At 51.6% G+C, this 16226-nt stretch overlaps 1 protein-coding gene across 6 annotated transcripts in view; it reads right to left on the reverse strand.

Moving 5' to 3' along the window:
* MICAL2 (microtubule associated monooxygenase, calponin and LIM domain containing 2) overlaps nt 1–16226 on the reverse strand; it is a 142665-nt gene that overhangs the window by 111270 nt on the left and 15169 nt on the right. For all 6 annotated transcript variants that reach the window (XM_049649851.1, XM_049649848.1, XM_049649844.1 and 3 more), the window contains exon 2: nt 4972–5039. The gene's annotated coding sequence lies outside the window, so the exon portion shown is untranslated. The remainder of the gene's footprint in view (nt 1–4971; nt 5040–16226) is intronic.

The raw sequence follows: 16226 nt of genomic DNA on the forward strand, positions 1-16226 counted from the left end.
GCAGCAGTGGGGCCCTGCTCACACCTTAGACAATCAAGCACAGGGTCAAACAGAGAAGTGGAAAGTGTGGTGGCTGGAACCATGTGAGGAGGCAGCAGGGCGCTGGGGGGAAAGCCACTTCATATGATGTTGTTTTTTTAAATGTTTATTTATTTTGGAGAGAGAGAAACAGGGAGCAAGCAGGGGAGGGGCAGAGAGGGAGACACAGAATCCGAAGCAGGCTCCAGGCTCTCAGCTGTTAGCACAGAGCCCGACGTGGGGCTCGAACCCACCAACCGTGAGATCGTGACCTGAGCCAGTCTGACGCTTAACCGACTGAGCCACCCAGGTGCCCCTCATATGATGTTTTTGATTCCCAAAGTTGGGAATCGGGAGACCTGGCCTTCATCTCCATTCTCCCACTAGCTTGCTTTCTGGGTCTTGGTAAGTTCTCTCTCTGGGCCTCAATTTCTTTACCCATACAACAGAAGAATTCGATTCCATGTTCTATAGGTTCTTCCCAGCTTTAACACACTAAGATCATAAATCCTAGAGGCAACCCCACCTTTCTCAGCTCTTCCCCTTTCTGTGCTAGTTATCCATCTGAGACATCTCTTAGCTCCCACTGAGCAGGCTTCTACCAACACTAGAACTTTACTGCTCCAGAGTGTCTGGTCAGTCCTGAGCACAGAGCCTGGCTGGCCAAGAAGAGGAGACACTTGAGGCCGTATTCTTTTTTTTTTTTTTTTTTCCCAACTTTTTTTTTTTTTTTTTTTTTTTGGGACAGAGAGAGACAGAGCATGAACGGGGGAGGGGCAGAGAGAGAGGGAGACACAGAATCGGAAACAGGCTCCAGGCTCCGAGCCATCGGCCCAGAGCCTGACGCGGGGCTCGAACTCACGGACCGCGAGATCGTGACCTGGCTGAAGTCAGAGGCTTAACCGACTGCGCCACCCAGGCGCCCCAAGGCCGTATTCTTAAGGACTCATCTGCTCTCTCTGGTCAAACAACTCAACTCCAGGTAACTTGTGGCATTCAGAGCTTGGCTATTCCAACAACCCCTGGTCATCTGGGCTGGCTTCTTTCCACTCAAAGACTTTTCTCACTCCCTTCTAATACCACCTGCACCTCCTGGGTTCCCAACTCTCTATCAAAACATTAGACTTTCCCCAAGGTGCTTGGCAAGAGACTAGGGAAGCAATAGGCAGTTCTTATCTGTACTCTGGTATGTCCCAGGGTGGGGTAGGGGAGAGGCTACGAAGGCCAGGAGAAAAGTGTCTACAGAAGCAATCTCCAGCCACATTAGGAGGAGGTGACCTGGAGAAGGTGACAGAGCTAATCACAAGGACAGAGAGAGCACTGAAAAATCACAGAATTCCAGGAAGCTCCTTAAGATGCTACCCAACCCTCGATGCCTCCCTTATCTCCTTAATAACTCTTGGGACAGGTGAAGTTCTGAGTGGCCCAACGCCATGCAGCTAAGCTGTGGACAATCAATACTAGAACGTGGGTCTTGGCCTCAGCCCACTCTTTTTTCCACTCTACTCCGTTGACCTCAAGACCTAGTTAGGGTACTCTAATGAGGCCAGTTGGATCCCCTACAGACTCTAAGAAACATGACCCAAGTGCCACTTAGGGGAAGAGCAGGCCCAGAAGATATTTTGATAACTGTCTCCCTGACCCCCCATGCATTCCTTCCCAAGCTGACATGGTTTAATTGTTCTTTCTCCAGCCCTTGCCACAAAATCTTGAGGAGCTTAGAGGTCAGTGAGAAGGGAGGGGTGAGCCCTCCTGTCTTACAGAAACCTGAATATCTAAGATGATCACAAGGTTCCCTCTTCCTCGGTCTAAAGGAGGTCAGTGGGGAAAAGTGGCAGATGGAATTAACCCACTGGAAACCTGGCCTGATTAGGTCAAGAACAGTCATTGTGAGCAATTAGATGGATCATCTGAATGTTTATTACAACGCTAGGATCTGCCTCTGCCAAGGACCTTTCAAAGACCCATGTTGGACAGCTCACCTCAACGTCAGGAGGAGGAAGCTCAGAGTAAAAGATTCAAGGAATTAATTATTCAGTGTGCATGACCCAGTTCCTGGAGGTGAGGCTGAGTGAGAAGAGAACTCACCAGCTCCTTATCATGGCAAGAAATGCAAATACTTCACCGGGTAGTGTTCCCTTTGCTGCCCAAGAGGATCCGTTTATGGTGGAGAGTGCCTCCCGCCTGCCTCCCCAAAAGAGCCAAAGTTCATTCATTCAACAAACAGTTACTGGGCTCCTCTGAAGTCCTATGCCCTCCAAGGATTTACATATGGCTGGAGCTTAGCAGCTTCGAAAGATCATGGAATTTATAAACAGGAGGCCCGGGCAGTGTCCCAGCTCAGACCTTAGGTGGCTATACTACCCTGGGCAAGGTAGAAAATTAAGTTAACTTTCTCATCTGCAAAATGGGAATGAATCCTCCTGCCTTATTATGAACGTGAAATTGATCTTTTTAAAATGGAAAGTCCAAGTAAACCTGAGGTGTAAACAATAATGAGAGAAGCCACATGCTTTTCCTGCCCTAGAGAAGCTTCTGACCTGGCCATATTTGGAAAATAACCCGAGGTACCTCTGTGGCAAAACTCACATTTCCTGTAATTTGGGCAAAGGTTATGTTTCAATCTGCCAAGCAGAGATGGAGCCTGTGGTCAGTCCCAGTCTCCGGTCGGTATGCCCCAGAAGGTGCAAGAAGGGGCAGAGTATAAACAGAGGACTCAGGACCTGCCTGGCCCTGTATCTGGCCTGGGTAAATGAAAGACCCAGGAAAGCCCTATGACTGAGAGCGGGGGAAAGGCCACCTGGAAGTGTGGTCAGTCAGAAACAAAACTTCATCTGGGCACAACAGGAATGAGTTGGCATACACATCCCTCCCCATATACATTTCAGACAACGATGGAACTCACTGCCCATTGCCCGACCCTTCTCTGGGGACACATTCTATATTCTGTTTCTCTAGGAAAGAGGCAGAATTCTCAGGCCACAGCAGATGGTCTTATCAGGACCTCTTTGCCAGGACACTAAGAATCAGAACTCCTGCAGTAGCTTTTCCCAGGTCCAGCCAACCCCTTCCTGGTCTGTTGTTTAGGATGTCACCTCCCATAGCTCCTCAGTGCCCCCCAGGCCAGCCTCTAAATGCCCAGACCTGGCTGCCTGCTGCCCCTCCCCCACCCTGCTCCAGCCTTGGGTTGGGCAATGATGCTCTCTGATCCCCTCCTCCCCCTGTCCCCCTCCACCAGGACCCACCCCAGTCTCACACCTCCAGGGAAGCCCCTAGAGGCAGGGCCAGTTCTATTCTTCCCTATGTTCCCTCTAACTCAGGGCATTCTAGAAGTCCTTCACCATCCTGGTACTGCAGAATGATAGTCCCAAAATGTTCTCTGGTGTCTACATAAGGAAGGGAGGCCGAGGAGGAAGGGGGAGGAGAGGAAAGATGCCAGACTGGAAGTCCAGGGCCCACGTTCCAATTCTCCATTTGGCACCAGTTAGGTAGGTAACTTTGAGAAAGTATCTTCAGGCCAGGCTTCAGTGTCCCTATCTGGTAATAAGGTGTTTGTGCTAAATAAGCTCTTGGGTTCTCTCTAATTATAAAATTCAGTATTACAGAAACCAGACTAGCCTGGCCATAGGAGACAAGCGTCCTGGTTCTTATGTGCTGCAGCCAGGGCGGGAGCAAGTTAGCTGACTGCCCAGACCTCTGTCTCCAGGTCTATAAAATACGTGAGGCTGATTGGACCACTCCTCCCAGGGAGTGAGGTTCCCACCAGACACTGCGGTAGAGCTTCATGAGCCACAAAGCCCTGAAGAAATCTTGGGGTTTGAATTCCTTGAGTCAACAAACAGCTGCCGACGCCCTGCCACGTGCCCAATACTGGGCCTCCAGGATGGCACTGCCTGGCTCGGACAGGAAGGTTGGAGGATGGGTCGTTGCTCTCAAGGCTCCCACAGCTAGGGAGTGAGACAAACAAGTGAGCAAACCTTAACTCGGCCGGTCATGCACCTGCAGTCTGAACAAAGCACTATGGGAGTGGAGAGGAGGAGGAGGCGCCAACTTTGCCTGGAGAAGGGAGGGAAGCTTCTAGAAGGAATGGCATGTCCCAGATGTGGACGCCTATTCCAGGAGTTGTGGGACTGAAGTCAGGGCAAAGGAGAGAGGCAGAAAATGAGGCTGAGGTCTAACAGGAGGGGGCCTTGAAGGCCACCGGGACAGTGATGTTCAGATTGTCTTCTGGGAGGTTCTGGCAGCGCATAGAGACAGAGCAGGGGAACAGAGCAGAGCTGGGGAGAGCAGTGGGGGCTCCCAAGACAGTTCCTGAGGGTGACTATGCCAATCAGTCATTTTGATTCCTGCCCACACCAAGCCTCCCAGGCCCCCAAGCCTGCCTCCGTAGACTTGCCAAATCTACAGAAAGAGGTAAACAGGTCTGTTCTCCTAAGAAGGGAAGCCAAGCAGAGGAAGATGCCGCAATCACATTTTCAAATCTTGGACAAGTGGTGGAGTGCTGTGCAGTCACTCCCTGCAGGAGCTGCCCAGCCAGATTCTTGCCTTGGCACACATCTGGGCCAGCAGGAGACGGAAATGCCATCAGAACTGGGACTGGAGTCGGGACATCTGAGCTGCTGCTCTAAGGGGAGAAGGGGCAGAGTGTCCCCCTGCCCAAAGACCACTGACTTAGGTCCCAGCCACATCTCAGTCTCAAGCCCCGCCTCCCTCCCTCCTCTGACAGCATGGAGGGCTGTGCAATGGTGGGGTGGTTGTCGGTTGTGGGGCAAAGACAGAGACAGGGCGGGAGGGGGGGCGGGGTGTGGGAACGGAGGCCTTCACCAGCCACTGCTTCTCCAAACCGGATCACAATTCACTTGGGTTTAAAGAAAGAGTGCAGGTGCCCTTACACCTTTCTGAAGCCTGACGCCAGCTCCCCAAGGTCAACCCAATGGTAGAAAAGAGACTTACTTGATCCTTAGGCATCGCAGTGACTAAAGTCATCTTGCAGGAAGAGCCACGCACAGGTTGCCATGTTCCTTTAAAAACAAGAGCCCGGCAATGAATGTCAGTTACATTATCTTACATTACAGCCTCATATCTTCTCCCTGCTAAGAGGTCCCCCAGGTTGTGTACTTTGCCCTGTAGTAACACTACCCAACTAGAGGAAATGCACAGAGGATTTCTCTCTGTGCTCCAAGTTTTGCATATGAATAAAGGAATTGCAAGGTGGTTAAACAAATTCCATTGTGTCCACTGTCTGGGCACCCTAAGGGTTTAATCACATCTCTACCTGAAGACTTGCAGAGAAAGTAAGATGGTAAAGATTACTTTAGTAGAAACAGAAAGTGCCAGAATTTCTAAGCTGAAGACACGCTGAAAGTAAGTCAAGCTGGTGTAAAAACTTGGTAATAAGTCACCAGCGTGAAATCTGTCACATTTCCCAAGGTGGAAAGGATCCAAAACACTACATAAACTAGGAAGTTATAAAAGTGGACCATCTGATCATGGCTGAGTTTCCTAAACAATTATCTTGGCTTCCGATGACCACCCAAATGGTTTGGTCACATCCTACCACTTCTGCAGAAAATACCTCTACACCTGTTTGGAAATGGAGCCCAGGGTTAGAAAACATTTCTAAGGATTTACTTTGACTACTCCAAATTCCTGAGAGGTAGCCTCAAAAGTTAAGATGAGAAGTTTGAGATGTGTCAGAGGCAACACACATACTCCAGAGACAGAGGCACACTTCGCTCAACAGGGGTGTGGACCTCCTTGCCCCCATAATCACACATGTGTTCTCTCTATGCACAATGAACTGTGTTAAGCACCTGGGACTTGAGCTCACTTTCGGGAATTCTCAGACTATGAATAGGAAAGTAGCTACTATGTACTGAGCACTAACCATGCATTGAACGCACACTGTTCGACTAGACGTGGTCCGTCTCCGTAGCTCCTCACATACAGGAAGACAGGTCTGGAGAGCAGAAAGCCCCTGCCACGGCTCTGTGGCATTTAAGACCAGGGCAGGCTGACCCTCTGCTCGTGGTCTTTCCCACCACACCGAGGTGGGAGGGGTCCTAGGACAGCCGTGGTGAGCTCCCAGGGCAGCCACTTGGGCAGAGGCTACAACCATGCCCATCATGATCATCGTTATCAAGCCACACCTCTCGGGCCGTTTGGAACGTGGTGGCTGGCAAACAGGCCAGCCTGCCTCACCCACATTCTATCAGCCTGAGCTGTAGGCTCAGAGAGGCCGGAGGGCTCCCCTTATCTGCCACCTGCTTCTCAAGGGAAGCACACTGGACTGTCCACACAGTGGGATGCAGGTGGGCATTTCTGGACCAGTCTGTGAGGGTCAGATTCCCACACAGGCCTGGGCACATTGCGATCCAGCCAACCCAAGGACGAACTCAAACCCTCTGCCTGACCAACAGTTAAACACACTTCGAACTCCCCTTAAATCCACTAAACCAGAAGGTACTAGGGCCAAGCACCTCCCTTCCCCTCAAGGGGCCTCAGTTTCCTCATCTGTAGAATGAGAAACTGGACCTAATTGGTGACTCCTCACCAAAGACCCTTTAGCTGCCCCCCTCTATGGGCCCTGACTTTTAGAGCCACCTACAAAGCTAGTCGGTTATTAAAAGACGAATCTAAAGGATTAATCTGCGCCCGGGCATTGTGATGGGTAGTTAGCACGTGCTATCTCAGACAATCCTCCCAGCCACCGTGTAGGGCAGGAAGTACAGTCACATCACAGAGGGCAAAACTGAGGCATGGCACAGGCAAGAGCCTTACCTGGGGATGCGATCAGCACTGGCCACAGCAGCCTGGGACTCCCAGGGGAGCTGGCCTGATGCCATGCCCATGTGTGCTCCCTGACACAAGCGTCCCTTTGTAACAGAACGAGGGAACGACGTCTCCTCTGACACCTGCCACCTCACCAGTCCCAAGCAGAGGCACGAAGTCTCCAGGCCCTTGCGGACCTGACTTGGGTGGTGCAGCAAAGATGTCCTGCCGTATTCGAGTAGCCTCATGATCTCAAGGGACATGAGCGTACCTCAGGGGACCTTTCCCTCTGCTCTAGCTCCATCGCGTCAGGGTCTTCACTGGGGGACCCCAAGCACTTGGGACCACCAGACACTCCATCAATACTTGTCAAATGAAGGAATGAAGAAATCCAGAGGTCAGAGGCATGTAAGGCTTGTCCAAGAACCCCTTGGGGTAAGTTAGTGTGAGATGCACCAAGACTGGCTGGCCCAGAACCACCAAGGTGGCCCCTCATCGGTGTGCCAAGGTCTCCATACCCCAGCCCCACCCCCACCCCCTGGACAAAGGATGAAGGCTCAGATGTTGACCCAGGTCCGCTCTCCATCACAGTCACCGGAGCAAGAGAAGCACCTGAATGCCAAGGCTGCCCAGGGAAGTGGTCCAGGAGCTCAGATCCTGGAACCAGGCAAGCCTGGGCTCCTACCCCAGCTCTGCCACTTTCAAGGAGTCTGATGGTCGTAGACAAGTCACATAATTTCTGTGAGCCTCAGTTTCCTATCTAAAAATGGGACTCCTGTTGGTACCCACTCCGCAGGGTGGTTGTGAAGAACAAGTGAGGTATTGCTGTTAACAATGCAGCCCAGGTGTGTAGTTCAAAGTGCTTGGAGGTGACGTCTATGCATTGTATCATCTGGGTTAGAGCGGGTGGTTAGGAGCACATCTGGAGTCCTCTGCTCGGGTGCAATGCCAGCTCTCCCTACTAGCTCATCATGGGACCTTGGGCAGATTGCTTAACCTCTTTGTGCCTTAGCTCCCTAGCATAGAAAGTGGGATTGATTGCAACGATTAAATGAGTTTACGTAGGTAAAGACCTTAGAAGAATGTCTGGCACAAAGTAAGCACTCAAGAAAAGTTAGCATTGGGGTGCCTGGGTGGCGCAGTCGGTTAAGCGTCCGACTTCAGCTCAGGTCACGATCTCACGGATCTCGTGGTCCGTGAGTTCGAGCCCCGCGTCAGGCTCTGGGCTGATGGCTCAGAGCCTGGAGACTGCTTCCGATTCTGTGTCTCCTTCTCTCTTTGCCCCTCCCCCCTTCATGCTCTGTCTCTCTCTGTCTCAAAAATAAATAAAAACGTTAAAAACAAATTAAAAAAAAAAAAGAAAAGTTAGCATTATTCTTAATTACTAATATTACAAGCATCCTTCTCCCTTTGTTCCAATACAGATTCCACCCCACCTCCCACTCCCCAGCCACAGAGATCGGCATGGGACTCAAGACAGGTTCATCAAAGAACCTTTACTCCTTGGCCACAATCTTGAGTACAAAGGGTGTGTACCTGCTCCAAGTTGGGCCAGGTTCTAATCTGAAAAACCTGGGAAAGGCCCAGTCCTCAGAATGCATGGAAGTGTGTGCAGGGTCAGCTGGGAGCTGCCTGCAGCCATGGACTGCTGAGCAGGGATGCTGGAGGTCACCTGCTCTCTCCCTAGGGCTGGATTCTGCAGCATTTCCTTTGGGTCTTTAAATCTCCACTAGAACCTTCCAAGGCATCCCATTTTTGCTTAAGCTCATTCAAGTTGGGCTCCTGTCACTTGAAACCAAGAGTCTCAACTAACAATAGCACTCAGCAACTGGCCGCTTTATCATCGCTAAATCCCACCCAGGAAGTAAAGCCAGCTGCACACTCTCAGGGAGCCCCAGGCAGCCAAGGAAAAGCAAACATGTGCAGCAAGGTGTCTCTGCAAACTGAGGTCAAAGGAGGCCTCTGCAAGCCCCTGGACCAATGCCTTTCCTGGCAGAGGAAGATGCCAGAACCAAACATGTGAACAGCCCAGTCCTGGCATTCGTGGATGGGAACCCAGGCTCAGACGTGGGTCCTCCTCGCCATGAGCATTTTCATGGGCTTCACTGTGGTTCAGGGGAAAATACAACTCCAGGGAGTTGCTTGAAACAACTCTTCGGGGGAGGAAGGAAGGGGAGTAAGAGAAGGGAAACCACACTGAGCCCTTCAACATGTGGCTCTTTCCCTGGTGCAATCGCCTTGAACTTTCAGCACAGTCCTAGGAGCTGGATGCTCATCTGACCCACTTTCCAGTTGGGGAAACGGAGACGCAGAAAGCTGGATGTCTAACTCAGCAAGGTCACAGTGTTCGTGCCCGATGCCTGGTCCGCCCGCCATGCCGCCACCTCAGCACGCTCTGGTCCTGAGCCTGAGACCTCCCCACACAGGCCCCTCTGCTGCCTCTCACCCCTGTGCTAAGACCACCCAAGCAAGATGGTCCTGGGCCACTGCCCCCTCATCTACCACCCACCCTCCACCCCTGCCCAGAGACAGCTTCCCAGAGGAAGGGGCTGCCATAAGGTACTGACAGGACAGGTAGCATCGTGGATATCCGGAGTGAGTCCCTGGGCACGTTTCCTTCTCTGCACATGAGTTATTTTCATCTCCAAGAGCCGCAGTGCGATGCTATGGAGACAGCATGTCTCCGGGGGTTTTAGCCAGGCCACACCTGTTAGATCCCGGGGAGAGTTCTGTGGGTTCTGGGGTTTTGTTTTTGTTTTTTTTCTCAGTCACCGTTCCCAAGAGATGCTGGCTTACCAGGTGCAGCTACAGGTGCAGTCCTGTGCTAAACCCCATCCCGTTGTCTCACCGCCTTCTGGGCCATCACCAAAGACAGTCTCCTGTACCCCAGGCCTCCTAACAGCAGCCTCTCGATTCCCTCCAGGAAAGGAAGCTCTATCTCCACATGCGGTTTCAAGAGTTTTAGAGAAACAGAAAACAACAACAACAAAAACCAAAACCCCGGCCTGGGAGCAAAAACAAAGAACAAAAACACACTGATCGCCTCCCCGTCTCCTGCAGCCGTTAGCCGTGGGGTGAACACGCACACCAGCACGCGAGGTCCCCGGAGCCCGACACCGAAGTCGGCACAGGCAATAAAAGGAAACAACCAGCGGAGTGAGGACTATGGAGACACAAACGCCAGCTGGTACAGACGGAGACTCAGACGGAGACTCAGCCGGAGAAGGTAGCTTCCAACATGTCGCCCTGACTACAGTAAGGTGGAGCAGAGTGGCCTTGGCCAGGTGAGGGCTGCACCTGTGGGCGTGGGGGAGCTTGGCTAAGCCATTCCCAAGAGGCCTCTCCCACTGACCCTCACAGGCACACATTTCACAACGCCACATGCTGCCTGGAGCCCATCTGCCAGCTAACGGCCATTCTTTTTGTTTTCTAGCAGCCCCAAGTCACAGGGGATTATCCAGGCAGGTATTTCCCTTACTTCTCTTTTTCTTTTCAAAGCTTTGCCGTATAAATAGCTCTGCTATTTAAAAATAAATAAATCAGAAGGAACCGGCTGATTTTCCCTCAGGGCATGATTTGGTTTCACGCACTGGGCTAGGTGCAGGCTACACAGCTCTGCTTGGTGTTAGAGGGGCAGGCAGTACACTGGAGGGTTCTGCTGGGTCAGCTACAAATCTGAAAGGGGCTGGAATGCTCGAGAGGGTCCCATTTCCCCCCTCCCCCCACTCCCACCCCAACCTGGTTCTCTTTAAACCAGCCAGGAAAACAACCATTCAATCAACATTTGCTGAGTGCCCTGGCAGAGGCTGTGAAGAATACCCAAAAGTGAGGGAAACGGGGCTGGATGTGGGAAGCAGAGACAGTAGAAAGAACACTGTGGCCCCCCCCAATGCCAGCCTCAGTGCCCATGTGTCCTGAGACGCTGGACGACTCATTTCAGCACGTAGGTTCATTTGTCCCTCTTTCTGGGTTGAGATCTACCTTTTAAAGTCAGGGTATGGATTAAACAAAACAATACATGGCAAAGACTGTTAAAGGCTGCCACGTGAGAGCCATTTACTGCGAGCCAAGAGCTGCATGCTAAGTACTTTGCACGGATTATTTCAGCAGAACCTTACAACTTCCCTGTGAGGTGGGGACCACATCCTCAAGCTCAGAAGAGGAAACTGAGACTCCAAAATCAGAGCACCTGCCCCAAGTCACCCAGCTAGAACATACACCCAGGCCGGTCAGACTCCGAAGTCCTGGCCTCGCTGTGCTGCCTGCTGTCTAGTAGGTGCTCAGAACACATTACATGACATGTAAATGCGGAGCTCAGCTCGGGGCTGCTGGCTCTCCACCCGGGAGGCGCATGGAGAAAGGAAGGGGAGTTTTGGCTGAGAGAGTTTAGAAAGCCTTTCTGGAATAGGCAGGGCTGATCCAGGCCTTAGGAGATGGAGACGCAGACCAGAAAAACCGAAGCAAGGAGCCGGAGGCGCAGATGACCAGGCAGGTGGGCCGCGCATAGCAGCAGAGACTGACCGGGCTGGAGGAAGAAAGGAAGGGGGACTGGCCTGAGGGAGGGATGGGCCACCGGAGCCATGGTCTTAGAGGTCATTCCACCTACAATCTTTCTCACCCACACCCCAGAGACACTCCTGTGTCTGCTCCTTTGGTCATATGACAATCCTGGAGGGAACCAGGGATCCCAACCGTAAAGGCCCAATAACCCCTCTGTCCCCACAGCAGACCTGGCACCCAATTCGACGAGCAGGTGATCTGCCAGCTCCCTGCCCGCGCTGCCCTGCCAACCGGCCAGGCCCAAACTCTAGCCTCAGCTCTGGGACGCCAGGAATCTGAATGCAGCCTCGTGCACGGAAGTATCCCCACTGCCACCCAACATTCAAGGCTCCCAGGAGGGAGAAGAGGTGAAAAGGGAGCTGTAGGACTTGAGCTCCTCACAGGGCTGGGTCCCTGGTTCACTGACTCTGTATTCCCCACATCGGCTGGGACATTATAGGTACTTCTCAATAACTGCTTATTAGGCTAAACTGAACAGAAGATTCTTCCACTTAAGCAATAGCTCTGGAGTTTCGTAGGTCTGGATTACAGTCTGTCCCGGAGCCCTGGGCTTCGTCCCACCTTGCTGGAAGGATCATCTGCCTGTCTGCCTCCCAGAAAGGAAGTGCCTCTGCCACTGCCCCCAGCATCTCTCCTGTGACACCCCCAGGAGGCTCCCCTGCACCCTGAACACGGTTCTGGGCCCTGCAGCTAGCCCCACTCCTCCTCCTGGGAGAAGCACAGGTGCCAGCCTCCTCCGCCTCCAGCTGCAGGTTCCTCCAAGGACTGTCTGTGCTCTAGGCATGGCTCCAAATGCTACAAGCTACAACACCCTCCCCACTGTCTCTGTTCCCCGCAAGCCCAGAGCCCCAGCTGAGCCTCAGACCCACGGGGAAGGGAAATGGGAGTGGGGGGGATTTAAGCAACTCCGATCGCTGGCTCAGCTCAGGCCCACTGTTGTGTGCTTTTCTGGAAGTAACAGGACCTGGAGGAGGAAGAGGAGGAGGAGGAGGAGGAGGAGGAGGAGGAGGAGGAGGAAACTGTGTAAAGTTCTCCTCCCAGCTCTCCTCAGGAGAAGGGCACAGGGGAATTCATGGAGAGGCTTGGTCAATCTGAGCCTCCAGACCAAGGCTTCCTGGGATGGGCAGGGAGACACCTGTTTGTTACCTTCTGCCTGAGAATCTGTGGACAGATTACCCAACCCTGCAGAGGCTCGGTCTCCTTACCCATTAAATGGGGATAAGAGTCAATGGTCACAGGGAAAAACGCTGAAGACTGGATAAAGTATGAATGTGAATGTGCTTGGCCAACCGTAAAGCACCCTTCGAAATATCAGACATTGTCCATAATCCTGGGAAGTGGGGTCTGCAGGTCAGAGTAAGCGGCTGCGAGGGAAGTGGAAAACTAGGAACCCTTTCCATTTGGCAAACTTCCTTCAACATCATCTAGGACAAGGGACAAGTCTCCAGGGATTTAAAAACAAACAAACAAACAAACAAACAACAACAACAAAAACCACGAAGACCTATTCCCTGGTCTCAAGCACTCCCGGTCAGGCAAAGAGCTACACTCACATTTACATAACAAGGCAAAACAAAATGTGACTGGAGGGATCATCCAGAGGGGATGGGACATTTTATTCTGGCCTCAGAGGTCACAGGAGACTTTTATAACATTATAAGATAATAATTCACATAATGCTAACTCTTAGAGCTTGCTGGGGCCAGGGAGTTCTGAGTCTTTGCATGGCCAACCTAATTTAACTCTCACAAAATCCCTACAAGGGTTTGCAGAGAACATAACTGAGACACAGAGAAATTCCCTCCTATCTCTGTCTCACATGGCTGAGGGGTGGTGGAGCTGGGATTTAAACCCATCAGACTCTGCTCCTCCAGCACACCAGGGGCTGAATCAACCAAGACAGGTCTCAGACAGACTCTCCAGGTGGCTGAAAAGCTCTGATAAGGCCTGTGAGGATGAGTCACTGGGGGAAGGTGCTAACTTTTACTCACCCATGTGCAACTCTGACTTCCGGCCCAGGGTCTCACCTCTGACGCGGCCCCTGGCGGACCTGGGGAGTTGGCCATGCCTCTATGTTCCCCAAGGCTCCATGTCAGCACCACATACCAAGGGAGACTGATGTAGCCTATATGTCAGTATACATTTACATAACAGATCACTCCTGGGATAACAGTTCTTATAAAAGGTACTTTAATGTCAGACGGTGGGGGCGGGGGGAGGGAAACCTCTCAAATCCTGGCTCTGCTACTTATTGGCTGTGTGACCTTGGGCAGATCTTAGTGTCTCTGAGCCTCAGCTTGCTCATCTACAAGATGTGGTTGACAATGCTTATCTCGGGCAGTTGTTGCAAAGATGAAATAAGATAGCATGGCTAGTGCAGCACCTGGCACACCATAGACACAGAAGCAGTGGTTGAATGAATGACTTTACAAAGGATTTCCACCGGAAAATCACCTTCTGCATGGTACTTCCTGTACCCCAGGTAATGTTCCAAGCATTCTACATTCAGTAGCCGATTTCATCCTGTCAAAAATGCACCTATAGGGTAAATACTTCTTTTTTTTTTTTTTTTAATTTTTTTTTCAACGTTTTTTATTTATTTTTGGGACAGAGAGAGACAGAGCATGAACGGGGGAGGGGCAGAGAGAGAGGGAGACACAGAATCGGAAACAGGCTCCAGGCTCCGAGCCATCAGTCCAGAGCCTGACGCGGGGCTCGAACTCACGGACCGCGAGATCGTGACCTGGCTGAAGTCGGACGCTTAACCGACTGCGCCACCCAGGCGCCCCGGGTAAATACTTCTTTATCTTCATTTTACAGGTGTGGGGCTTGAAGCACAGAGAGGTTAAGTAACTCTTCCAAGGTCACTTAGGCAGGAGTCAAACCCAGAGCCCACACTCTTAAGCGCTGTATTATTCTAAAATAAAGAAAAGTCACAGCAAGAATGTTGAACTGACCCTATGCCCTAAATTCTGAGAACACTTCAGTGCATTTCTCATCATTCCCCCTCCAACCTAAACTCTGCCATCACCCCCCTTCTGCCAGTACCTGCTATCCCCCTCACCCCTGCCCCACGGCTCTTACTTCCTAGCCCTGCCCCACTGTACTAAAGTCAGAGGTGTGAAACTAGTGGGCTTTTTTAGGCCCTGGTCATCTGGAATCTCAGCCTCCCGCCCAGCCTCTCTGCTGGAGCCCCCTATATCCCATCCTCTACGAAGTCATCAGGGGTATCTTACCATACATGGCACTCCTCTGCTCAAGCACACTCAAAGGCTCCCTGCTGCCTAGAGCCGAAGCCACCAGTGGGTGGAAGAGGATCAACTGGGATTCAAGATCCTGCAGGATCTGGCTTGGTCTCCTTCCCTTTGGCCCCACACCTCTCTTTTGCTGCCTTTTAAGTCCCAGGGGCAGGGCAAGTCAGTGACCACCCCATTTAAAATCCCAGCCCTCCCCTCAACTGCTTCCCTCCACCTGCCCCCAGCACATCGTATCTTTTTACCTGCTTAGGGCTCTACCTCCACCTTATCACCTGGCCCCATACATAACCTGATTGTTTATGGTCCCTCCCCCTCTCCCAGAACAGAAGGTCTATGTGGCAAGGGATTTTACCTTTCTCTTGCCCTTCTGTAACCATAGCACCTAGAACAGCTTCTGGACCAGAATAAGAACTCATAAATACCTGCTGAATGGCCAGACATTTAACATGCCTAAGAAGAAAAATGTTCAAATAGAACAATGGTGGGGGAATGGCTAGCATTCCTCTGACTTCCTTTCCTGCTCCTGAGGACATTTCTGGAGCACAGGCTGTAGACCTCTGCTTAAGATTAAGATGTACGGCCGTCAACCAATTCTTCGTCATTCCCACTAGGATTTACAAGAGTTCCCTAAGGGACCCTGGGCCCGTATCCTCCTATCCCTGAACTTGGACTGGAGCACATGCGTGCACACACACACACACACTCCCTCTATCCCTGCATATTGAAGGCCTGAAGGCCACATGCCTCTGCCCAGCCTCATCTCCTTCTGCTCACCTTCAAACCAAGCCATTTCTCATCTTCCCAAGCTGCTACATTCACCAGAAATGCTCTCTTCTTCCTCCCATGTACCCATCAGTGCTGGACCCCTCTAGATCCAGATCCAATGCAGCCTCCTCCTCTCCTCGACCTCCCTCCTTCCTTTCCAAGCTTTCTAGACCTTCTCCAGCCCCTAGAGAGCACTCCCCACACCCACTGCTATCTCTACCAGTCATATGGAATTAGTCACGAACTACCTTGTGATTTCCCTTCTATGATCTGAACCATTACCAAAATCTCCTACTTAATTTTTTTGAATATGTAGGACTTATTTTCCCAAGTGTGTGGTGAATGCTTTGGGAGGTGAGGCTGGGCCCTACCCACATTGCCATCCCCATAGCACGGGGTCTGGGGTACACAGTAGGTGCTCAAAGCATGCTTTGCCATTAACTGCCCAAGGTAAACAAATCACCTTCCAATCAGGTCATTTCCTCAGTTACAGGTGCCTGGACTGGCTACTCCCAGTGCCCTACATTTTGTCTTCAGGGTCTGCTCTGACTTTGGTTATCTGCAAATCCAGTCGTGGGCTTGTGTTTTCACAGAGTGTTAGACCCATTCTAATTATAACCCCCTGAGCTGGGCAGAGGAATATGATGGGAAAGGAAATGGTCTGTAAAGTCCTGCAGGTCTGGAAAAGGAACGTGCATAGTTCTTGGAGACAAACCCAGACATTCAGAGTGTTTCAATTTCCTCAAATACTGGAATTCAACAGAAGGGGAAAAAACACCATGGTGCGAGTTTTTACGTGAGTCACAGCAGAAAACCAACACTTGAGGGGCGCCTGGGTGGCTCAGTGGGTTGAGC

The sequence above is a fragment of the Panthera uncia genome, chromosome D1, assembly GCF_023721935.1.
Source record: "Panthera uncia isolate 11264 chromosome D1, Puncia_PCG_1.0, whole genome shotgun sequence".
In the NCBI taxonomy this organism is placed as follows: Eukaryota; Metazoa; Chordata; class Mammalia; order Carnivora; family Felidae; genus Panthera; species Panthera uncia.